The following is a 12,378-nucleotide window of genomic DNA, read 5'->3' as shown; positions in this document are numbered from 1 at the left end:
TGCCGGTAGGTGCTTTCTCTTTGCCACTTTCCTTGCTAACACAATTCACGGTGCCGGTGTTAGTGGGGTGGAAAGGGAGGCAACGACCTGTGAGGGCCCTCATTGATAGCGGAGCAGCGGGTAACTTCGTGGACGCTAACCTGGCTCGCCAGTTGCGTATTCCCCTCAAAAGGCTAGCGTACCCCATCAATGTGCAGGGAGTGACTGGAGAACGCATGATGGAGGGAACACTCAGGCACCGAACACACCCCTTCGGGCTACAGGTGGGAGCCCTGCATGTTGAAAATGTAGAGGTGTTTGTCCTACTGCAGGCTAAGGATCCATTAATTCTGGGCCTCCCCTGGTTAAGGAAGCACAATCCACACATAGACTGGCGGACCGGAGAGATAATGTCTTGGTCGAATCGATGCCTGCGAGAGTGCATGTCTCTTCCTTGTAAGGCTACAGGAGTGGAAAGCCCTGAACCGGAGAATCTGGCCCTCATTCCGGAGGAGTATCAGGATTTCAAGGACGTCTTTAGCAAGGAGAAGGCCTTCTGCCTTCCCCCCCACCGTGACTGTGATTGTGCCATTGATCTACTGGAAGGAGCTACGTTGCCTCGTGGAAGGCTGTACCCTGTTTCCCTACAGGAGCAGGACTCCTTGGAAACTTACATCGAAGACGGACTACGACAAGGCATAATACAGCCTTCTACCTCGCCCATGACAGCTGGATTCTTCTTCATCAAGAAGAAGGATGGGGGCCTTCGACCAGTGATTGACTACCGAGCCCTGAACGCTATTTCAATCAAGAGACGTGAGCCCCTTCCCTTGATTCCGTCCTCATTGGAGCAGCTACGTGAGGCAGTGATATTCACCAAGTTGGACTTACGCAGTGCTTATAACTTGGTGAGAATCCGTAAAGGTGATGAATGGAAGACGTCTTTTATCACCAGTAGGGGGCAGCATGAGTACCGGGTTATGCCTTATGGATTAGCAAACAGCCCGTCGATATTTCAGTCATTTATGAATCGGGTGTTTTATGACATGCTGGACAAATTTGTAATTGTGTACATCGATGACATTCTCATTTACTCACCATCCGAGCAGGCACATGTTCAGCATGTGAGGCAAGTACTGCAGAGGCTCCGGGAACACAAGCTGTATGCCAAGGGTGAGAAGTGCGAATTCCATCAAAAGAAGGTAAAGTACCTGGGATATGTTATTCAACCAGGGGAGGTAGCCATGGATGACCAAAAGGTCACTGCCGTTATGGACTGGCCAGCGCCCCGGACTCTGAAGGAGCTGCAGCGCTTCCTTGGTTTTGCTAACTTCTATCGCCGTTTTATTCTAAACTACAGCCAGATTGCAGCGCCTCTCACTTCCCTCACCCGCGGCAAACCGACCCGATTACCCTGGACACCAGCGGAGGACCGAGCCTTCACCCGTTTGAAACATGCCTTTTGTGCTGCTCCTGTCTTAGCACAGCCTCGACCAGAGCTCCCGTATGAGGTGGAAGTGGATGCGTCAGAAGCTGGGGTGGGTGCAGTGTTGATCCAAAGGAACCCAACTTCCGGACGGCGCCATCCTTGTGCTTATTTCTCACGAAAATTGTCCTCTGCCGAACGCAATTATGAGGTGGGTGATAGAGAGCTCCTGGCGATCAAACTGGCCTTGGAGGAATGGCGGCATTGGTTGGAGGGGGCACGGCATCCCTTCTTAGTACTAACCGACCATAAGAACCTGGAGTACCTCCAATCCGCGAAACGTCTCTCCGCTCGACAGGCTCGATGGGCACACTGGTTTTCTCGCTTTTCGTTTCGTGTAAGCTACATTCCCGGGAAGACTAACCTAAAAGCCGACGCCTTATCCAGACAGTTTGACCCCCCCGAGAGTGAGGATCGCGCTAGCCCCATCCTCAATCCGTCCTGTTTCGTTTCTTCTATTACCTGGGGTTTAGAGGAGACCATCCGGATGGAGAATGAGCATAGAGCCACCCCCTCGGGGTGTCCACCTGGCCTAAGGTACGTCTCTAAGGCTCATCGACTAAACTTGTTACAATTGATTCATTCCCAACCAGGTACCGGTCACCCTGGAATCTCAGCTACTCAACGCCTGGTATCACGCCGCTACTGGTGGCCTGGGTGGCGCCAAGAGGTTCAAGCCTTCGTGGAGAGTTGTCCTGAGTGTGCCCGTTGTAAGGCCTCAAACCTTAGCCCTGCAGGGCTTCTGCAACCTCTACCTGTCCCCTCCAGACCCTGGTCCCATATAGTGATGGACTTCATCACAGATCTACCTCGTTCTGCCGGTAAGACCGTGATTCTTACTATCGTGGACAGGTTCTCCAAGATGTGCCGGCTGGTCGCTCTCCCGAAGTTACCTTCTGCCATAGAGCTCGCTGAGGTCTTGATCCAGGAGCTCTTCCGGTTCACCGGCATACCCGAGGACATTGTGTCGGACCGAGGGCCACAGTTTGCTTCCCGGGTATTCCGGGAATTCTGCCATAAATTGAAGATTACTCTCAGCCTTACCTCAGCCTATCACCCCCAGTCGAATGGACTAGCCGAAAGAACTAACCGTGAAGTATCCAAGGCGCTTCGCTTGCTGGTCCAAAATGACCCCACCAAGTGGACGTCTCACCTGGTGTGGGCTGAATACTCCCTCAATTCCCGGGTGAGTCCTTTAACTGAACTTACCCCTTTCCAATGTGTATTAGGGTTTCAGCCTCCCTTGTTCCCGTGGGATGCTCCTGTCGGGGCTATTCCTACAGTGGAGACCTGGTTCTGGGAGAGCAGAGACACCTGGCGAAACATACAACACGCTCTACGCACACAGGCAGCGCGAACTAAGACCCAAGCAGACAAAAGTCGACGCCCAGGGTTCCCCTTTCGAGTCGGACAGCAAGTTTGGTTATCTACCAAGAACCTTCGGATCCCGGGATGTCGTAAGCTTACGCCCAGGTATATAGGGCCCTTTCGGATACTGTGAAGGGTAGGTCCAGTGACCGTGAGGCTCCTGTTGCCTAGAGTGTACCGGATATCTCCCACGTTTCACGTTTCCCTTCTGAAACCAGTCAAGTACAGCAGCCTGCGTCCTGGCTCAAACTCACCTGAGGTGGTCCTCCCTCCGGTGACCACTGCCTCTCCTTCCTCCAAGATGCGCGCCCTCCTCGACTCCCGACGCAGGAAAGAAGGCCTGCAGTACCTCGTCGACTGGGAGGGTGAAGGGCCTGATGAACGTAGCTGGGTTCGGGCTGCGGAGGTGACGGACCCTGCCCTGAAGGAGGACTTTCACAGGGCTCATTCCGCCAAACCTGCGCCCCGGCCCCGAGGGCGCCCTCGCAAGCGACGTAGGTCTCCAGGAGGCGCCCGTCAAGGGGGGGGTTCTGTCACGCCCACGTCTGTCATGCCCACAGGGGCAGATCAGACAGGTGCGGGGCATCAGGGACTGATTACCTCCTCAATATAAGGAGAGTACCTCACACAAACAAACCGCGAAGTATTGCGCTATGTACAGCCTTACTGAGCGTTATTCTGTCCTCTGTCTCCCTTTAATCCCGTCCCTTGCCTGTCTGCCTGTTGTACAATCCTTACCTCTCATTCCTTGCCTCCTCAGTTCAGCTCCCGTCCTTGACCCGCCTGTCCTGCTGAGCCCGGCTTCCCCTGTTGTCCAGCCCGCCTGTTCCCCCGTCCTGTGTGTGCCTGTTGGACTGACTCCCCGGCTTTCGACCCCTGCTCCTGTTTTACAACCACGATTTCCGCTCGCCGTCTCTGGACTTGTTAGCCTGATTAAAGCTCTGTTTCCCTGTACTTCTGGATCCGTGTCTCCCTTATCTACCTGGTGTGACAGTGACCTTGACTTGCCTTAATTTCGTCATTATTGATAAGACCCTCTATTCCAGCTTGGTGCAGAATCCTTAGAGTGCTATCAAGATTAATAATTGATCAGTTATAGTAAATATAGTTGAGTCTAAAATTAATGAATTGCAAAGGGGCATACTAATTAGAGATTTATGAAAGTAAACTAAAGTAGCCACATACCTGTCCACATTTAAAGGCGGTTTTCTTCTGCAGCCACATATGAACCGTTCTTTTGTAGCCTGGTCACTAACACCAGCACAGTCTGTGTGTAGCCATCCTTTGCAAGACTCACACTGTACCCAGTGGAGATTCTTTACCTCAGGATTCAGTGAACTATATGTGGAAAGTACATTATTTGTCCAACATCAACAACCAAATCTCTGTTGTAATTTAATACACTCAATGAAATATCAACCTTCCACTCCCCAGCCTCTGGAAAACACAGACGTTTATATCAGCCGCCATGCACTCTTTTTGTAAACTTTTCATAATTTCCTAGGAATAAAACACGTCCACTTATTTACTTTGAAATATGTCTCATTTATGTTGCTTTGAGATGACACTGACTTCATTCCTTGCCTTTCCACAGGTGTCTCAACATTTTTCTCACTACAGTTTTGTCCTTGATTTCATCCTTTGTTATTTGTCTTTCAATTGTCTAGGTTTCTTCTCATTTATTGTGTATAAATGTTTTCTGTTTTTAGTACACAGTTTTTAGGCCAATCCTCATTTTGGATTCTGTTTTTTACTTACAAAATACATGTCACAGCCTACCTCCAGCATAACATCACAAATTAAAGAAGTGGCATGATAACGACGGAGATATTCAAGCTGAGGTCCACTCAAGGTTTCTTTGATTGGTTTTATCCCACAGACTTCCATTTCGGCCATCTGTGTTAAAATGAGTTTTAAAATGAAAATACAAAGAGGCCTGCAATAACAACATAAGAAATAATAATTATAATAGTAATTATATTAACTACTTACTGTGCAAACAAATACACCACAGTCCTTTTGAATCCACTGCTGTGGGTAATGTATGTCACACTTTGCAAGTTCCCATGTCTCCTGAAAGGCCTGTCTGTATACAAAAAAATAACTTTTTTTTTAAAAATAGATTTTTTTATAACTGAATGCAAAATCCTTTCTTAATTAAATCAGTTTATTTTAATTACCTTAGTATGTCCATCTACCATTCTTCAGGAGAAGGATAGAGATGCAGAGAGTCATATACCCTAATTTGTTTCAGTACTCAATCTATAACCTGAGAACAAGTAACAAAACAAATAAAATTCCAGTTTTTTTCTGATGAAGTTTTGGAACAGTTTTGAATACATACCCAAAGAATGAAGTGGTTCCCTCTTTCAGGTGTTTTGCCACTGACAATCCTTGGGAACAATATGAGTGTGTCTGGCTGGATGTTCTGTTGTAAATTGTAATACGAGAGCATATACACTCACCTAAAGGATTATTAGGAACACCATACTAATACAGTGTTTGACCCCCTTTCGCCTTCAGAACTGCCTTAATTCTACGTGGCATTGATTCAACAAGGTGCTGAAAGCATTCTTTAGAAATGTTGGCCCATATTGATAGGATAGCATCTTGCAGTTAATGGAGATTTGTGGGATGCACATCCAGGGCACGAAGCTCCCGTTCCACCACATCCCAAAGATGCTCTATTGGGTTGAGATCTGGTGACTGTGGGGGCCATTTTAGTACAGTGAACTCATTGTCAGTTTCAAGAAATCAATTTGAAATGATTCGAGCTTTGTGACATGGTGCATTATCCTGCTGGATGTAGCCATCAGAGGATGGGTACATGGTGGTCATAAAGGGATGGACATGGTCAGAAACAATGCTCAGGTAGGCCGTGGCATTTAAACGATGCCCAATTGGCACTAAGGGGCCTAAAGTGTGCCAAGAAAACATCCCCCACACCATTACACCACCACCACCAGCCTGCACAGTGGTAACAAGGCATGATGGATCCATGTTCTCATTCTGTTTACGCCAAATTCTGACTCTACCATTTGAATGTCTCAACAGAAATCAAGACTCATCAGACCAGGCAACATTTTTCCAGTCTTCAACTGTCCAATTTTGGTGAGCTCGTGCAAATTGTAGCCTCTTTTTCCTATTTGTAATGGAGATGAGTGGTACCCGGCGGGGTCTTCTGCTGTTGTAGCCCATCCGCCTCAAGGTTGTGCGTGTTGTGGCTTCACAAATGCTTTGCTGCATACCTCGGTTTTCGCCCACAGGACTGCCGCATACTGGATGTTTTTCCCTTTGCACACCATTCTTTGTAAATCCTAGAAATGGTTGTGCGTGAAAATCCCAGTAACTGAGCAGATTGTGAAATACTCAGACCGGCCCATCTGGCACCAACTTCCATGCCACGCTCAAAATTGCTTAAATCACCTTTCTTTCCCATTCTGACATTCAGTTTGGAGTTCAGGAGATTGTCTTGACCAGGACCACACCCCTAAATGCATTGAAGCAACTGCCATGTGATTGGTTGATTAGATAATTGCATTAATGAGAAATTGAACAGGTGTTCCTAATAATCCTTTAGGTGAGTGTATGTGCCATATGATAAGAATCGAGCACGATGGAAGGCTATAGCAAACGCTGTCGCGATGTATAGTGCAAAAGACATGGTGCCCATACATACTGTGGAAAAGCTGGGATTCATTAACATGCTAAAAGTTTTAGCCCCCGAAGTACGTGCCTCATTTTTCTTAACACTGGCAATTTTTCAAAAGCTTTCTTTTGCACTATGTCAAGCCCAATGGCATAAAGTATTTACTTAATACCAAGCTGACATGATAAAATTGTGTGTTTTTTTTCTATTATTATTACAATATTACTTTTTACTTTTATTTATAAGTTTGAGGGCATATTGTGTTGTTGCCAGTTTGAAAATAAGGTATAGAGAAAGCTTTCTAAAAGTTTTTACAAGTTTCTAAAAGTGTTTACAATGGCGTGGTCTGCCATCTCACTTACAAGCATCTTTTATGGCTTGTCAGATTGCACTTTAACCCTAAAGTAAAAAAAAGCTAAATAAAGTTAAAACTTGTTTTGAACCATTTTTGTCATCTGTAGTTTGATTTTGAGTAGGGGAGGGGAAAATCGGAAATCAGATTTTTTGTGAAAAAATCAGAGATTTTATTTTTAGGCCATATCGCCCAGCTTTATTTGTTACCATTCCGTTATTTCGTGTTTGTTGTTTGTGTTAAGTGTAATGTCTGTCTTATGTTAGTTATAGTGTTAGTTAGGAATAAATACATGTCTTTTACACAACTTCAGCCTCCGTTCATTGAGTGCTCACAATAGTCCCTGCCTCTGTGCGATCTTGCTACATGCTCTGAAACCTCAAAATCGCCTGAAACGTCGCGAGACTCTCTCTCATCAGCCGTGAGGGGAACTTCACTACCAATCGTTTATATTACCTGGTGACACAGCTCGGTGGACGAGCCTTCTAACCCAGGTCACTAAGTGATACTGGTAATTAGTGAATCCCATTTAAGTCTCACATTAACAGACTCACGGGGATACCGCAATCGAGTTTGGAGGAGCCGACCATTCGGCATAACAATTGGTTAATAATCAGCGTTAAATAATAATTAATTAAACTTTAATTAATTCAAACATATGGTAAAGATATTAAAATTTACCTGCGCTAATAATTCCTACAACCCTTAGTCAACATTGATTCAATGGCTCTTTTTCAACATAGAAATTGTTGTTGATGTAAAAATGTTGATTTAAAGTTGAAGTTGTAACTTCAACCACAAAACAACCTTTCTGACCATAATTCAACGTTGAATCAATAACGATTGCTATCTGGGTATTTATTTTAGAGAAATAATTCTCTTTAACATTGTAGGATCACACATGCACATATCACAGGGCCTAAATTCCAGGTGGCCTGAGACAAGGCCGAGCCTGGTACGAGAGGCACCAAAGGGGGGTTACACACACAAACACACACACACAGATAACCAGGGAGGCTAGCACTCCAACTTTTATTGCCCAAAGATTTAGGGACCTACAGACAAGCAGAGTGGACTTCACGGACAGGGGTCCCTCGACTTGGCACCCAACCCCCTCCACATACACTCTGCCTTACATCTCACTCACCCAACAGACGAACACCCTAAAGGAAATTTCAGTTAAGTTTGGCTTTTGTATACCCTGTATATTGATTTACTCACGACTACTAGTCTCAATATACAGATACGTTATGTTTGTATGTGTCCTTAGACAATCTTAGTGTTTTGTGTGCCACCCTTATAACCATGTTCACGGAGTATCACCTATTTCACCCCTTTGCACTTGAACACATATAAATTTAAATAAATAGATAGGTATAGCTACCATTGTATGTATGTTCTCATGGTATACCAGAAGAATCTGGAAAGTGAGTGTAATCAATGTGTCCTAACTTTTAGAGAGTCTGCTTTGTTAAAAACCCCCCCTTCTCTTCCAACATATTTCGTAATGCAAATAACATTATAAAGGATAGCCAACATGGATTTAGGAGAGGTAGATCCTGCTTAACGAATCTGCTTGAGTTCTTTGAGGAAGCTACAAGTGAAATTGATCACAAAAAGGCCTATGATGTGATTTACTTAGATTTCCAGAAAGCCTTTGATGTTGTCCCCCACAAACGGCTCTTGTTAAAGCTTAAAGCTGCAGGAATTTTAGGAACTGTGGCAGCTTGGATCAAAAACTGGCTAACTGATAGGAAGCAGCGAGTAGTTATTAGAGGCACTATGTCACAGTGGGCCTCCGTTTATAGTGGAGTACCGCAGGGTTCAATTTTAGGACCACTATTGTTCCTAATTTACATTAATGATATTCACACGAATACATACAGTAAACTGGTTAAATTTGCAGACGACACTAAGGTGGGCGGGGTAGCAGATACTAATCTAGCAGCAGAGAGGCTCCAACGGGATCTGGATTTAATTAGCGAATGGGCTGATACTTGGCAGATGAAATTTAACACAGATAAATGTAAGGTAATCCATGCAGGGAGCAGAAATATACAGTACAGATATTTTATGGGTTCCACTGAAATAAAGGTAGCTGATTACAAGAAAGATCTCGGTATGTATGTTGATGCTTCCATGTCCCACTCTCGCCAATGTGGGGAAGCAATAAAAAAGGCGAACAGAATGTTGGGTTATATCTCTAGATGTGTGGAGTTTAAGTCAAGGGAGGTGATGTTACACTTATATAATTCCTTGGTAAGACCCCACCTAGAATACTGTGTGCAGGTTTGGTCACCATACCTCAAGAAGGACATTGCTGCCTTAGAAAAGGTGCAACGAAGAGCTACGAGAATGATTCCTGGTCTTAGAGGAATGTCTTACGAGGAGAGGTTAGCGGAACTGAATCTGTTCAGCCTTGAGCAAAGGAGACTAAGGGGGGATATGATTCAGGTCTATAAGATTCTAACGGGTCTGGATGCCGTTCAGCCAAATGACTATTTCAATATTAGTCTAAATTAAATACTAGAACTCGTGGCCATAAGCGGGAGAACATTTTAAAACAAATTTGAGGAAGCACTTCTTTACACAGCGTGTAGTCAGAGTATGGAATAGTCTTCCTGCTATTGTAGTGGAAGCTAAAACCATGGGTTCCTTTAAATCAGAGCTAGATAAGATTTTAACAACTCTGAGCTATTAGCTAAGTTCTCCCCAAACGAGCTTGATGGGCCGAATGGCCTCCTCTCGTTTGTAAATTTCTTATGTTCTTATGTTCTTAACATTCCTTTGTGGTCCTTATCTGATCTTGGTGGACAGTCACCAAATTTCTTTGTTTCTACCATGCTATGTTAAAAGAACTGAATTAAGGTGTATCTTATCCATTCTGGAGAAGATGAATTGGCACAAGCCACACCAAACAAAATATGTTGTTTCCAGATGTGCAACTTATATTGATATTACCACAAACTAACGGCCACGCCTATCTATGGATAAGATGTGCTGTTTGTAATAGGAATATTCGATGTAATATCCGCACAAAGTGTAACATCTGTTGAGGTGCAACCCAAAACCCCTGTATCCTATACTGATGTGAATCAGTCACATAGATACAATAATTAATTGTTTAATCAATTAATGCAGATGGTATGAGGTATGTACCTGTGAAGCTGGTATGGCATGTTTGGTATCAAACTGATTGTTAATCACCCCTGATTCCAAATCTGGTCAGTGATTACCATAAAAGTGGATGTATCAAAAGTTATAACAGCTTAATGAAAATCATCAGTAAAGGGAGAATCAGTCGGGCCATAAATCCCTAAAGGACTGATACAGACCCCCTTCCGAAAGCCTGCCAAATGGATGGCCAGCCATTGGGCCAGGATTCGAATTCCTGGTCATCCCTATTCATGAACTTTAGACCATAAAAACCTGGACCTCAGAACAAAGCAGCGTAGAGAACACCCAGCAGCCGTACAGAAAAGACCATCAGCCCGGGAGCAGAGAAGCCCACCAGAAACCCTCCGGTGAAGGCCCAGCTGAAGAGAGAACAGCACCCAAGACAAGGCTTCACCAGGAGAGAGAATCCAAAGGGGCTCCACTCCACTACTTCAAACGCCGCGCCTTCCTGAGTGCCATCGGCTCAGCAGCTCTGCCATCAACTGCCAAGACCCCCCCCGCCCCCCACTCTTCAACCAAGTAAACCAACTTCCTTTCATTCTAACAACTTAAGCTGTTCTGTTAACCTGCTATAAGACTTTAGGGTCGTGTTTCCACAAACTGTGCTTGCTTTGCAGAACAGTATTTCCCATTTCAGGTTACTCATTTAAATCCGGTCATTGCATTTTCATAATTACATTGTTTGTTTTATTCCGTTATTTCGTGTTTGTTGTTTGTGTTAGGTGTAATGTCTGTCTTATGTCAGTTGTAGTGTTAGCTAGGAATAAATGCATGTCTTTTACACAACTTTAGCCTCCGTCATTGTGTGTCTCATAATAAGTTCCTGCCTTTGTGCGATCTTGCTACACGCTCTGAACCTCAAACTCGCCTGAAACATCGCGAGACTCTCATTGGCCGTGAGGGGAGCTTCGCTACCAATCGTGTACATTACCTGGTGATGCAGCTCGCTGGACGAGCCTTCTAACCCAGGTTACTAAGCGATACTGGTAATTAGTGAATCCCATTTAAGTCTCACATTAACAGACTCACAGGGATACCGCAATTGAGTTTGGAGGAGCCGACCATTCGGCATAACAATTGATTAATAATCAGCATTAAATAATAATTTATTAAACTTTAATTAATTCAAACATATTGGTGGAGAATATAAAAATTTATTTGAGCTAATAATTCCTACAACATGAACGTGCTGTTTTTAATACAATGTACGTGAACAGCCTAGAAAACAAGTTTTAGGGAATGAATCTATGTGTTTTTAACATAAATTTAGAAGCATGGGTGTGGTACGGTCTCAGAACATACCGCTAGGTGGGGCTGTCTACTGTTCTTTTTTTGTTAAAGGGGTTCACAGCAGGAGGCCGCACCCCTGCTGACCACTGGCTTGTGGTTCCCCGTTCCCAAGCTATTGTCCATTTGCTGGTCATCCGTTCCCAAGCTATTAACCATTTGCCGTAATGTCATAAACTGTTGCCGATGTTTACCTGAAACTGTGCATCAACCAAAGAATAATGATTGGTAAACCAGATGACAAGTATACCCCCACCAAGCTGGTGCTTATTAAGGGGGCGAGCGCAGGACCCCATTATCACTCACGTCAAGGAGTGAAAGAAGCGGCCACTTAATTTTCTGATCTACGACATATCAACGTTGGAAAATGGAACTCTCGAGGCAAGCTAAATCTTTTATCGTATTTTACAATTGCTGTTATAGATTTTTCTGCTGTGAAAACATATTGTTATTTTGACCAAGATTTTCCCATGCTGTCAAGCTCCTGCAGCGGCTGATTGATGAACTGAATGACGGACCGCCGGGTGAGGTTAACCCCTTTTTGCTTGACATGATAAGTGATTTAAATTCACCAAATTACCATGTGTCAATGGATGTGGAAATGACTGACGGCCACCCGATCGTGCCTGGTGTTAGGGGCGACAACGGACTGGACACAGATATTGAAATGCTTGATGTAGATGATGATTTGGCCATGCACTCTGAACTGCATCAGATGCTAACAGAACTGAATGGCGAGCACCCGGGTGAATTTAACTCCATCTTACAAAACTTATTAAATGATTTAAATGATGATGGGTCAGCAGAGGTGGAACCAGAAATTATGGATGTTGATAATGGGGTACAACAAGGTGGGGGTGCACCCGATGGTGATGTAAATGTTAATGTAATACAGCAGGCCACAGTTTAAACAACACTGAAATAAGGCAGCGTTTTCATTTTAATGGAATTGAGCATGATGACATAGTAGACGTTTACAGGTCTGTGATACAGACATTCCAAAACTTGGTTGACAGAGTTAATGCTTTAGCGGGGCCTGGGGCCTGCAGGTGGAACTGCAGGGAGCTTCAATAACACAGG

This window comes from Paramormyrops kingsleyae, chromosome 1 (assembly GCF_048594095.1).
Source record: "Paramormyrops kingsleyae isolate MSU_618 chromosome 1, PKINGS_0.4, whole genome shotgun sequence".
NCBI lineage: Eukaryota > Metazoa > Chordata > Actinopteri > Osteoglossiformes > Mormyridae > Paramormyrops > Paramormyrops kingsleyae.
This window is presented reverse-complemented; position numbering follows the sequence as displayed.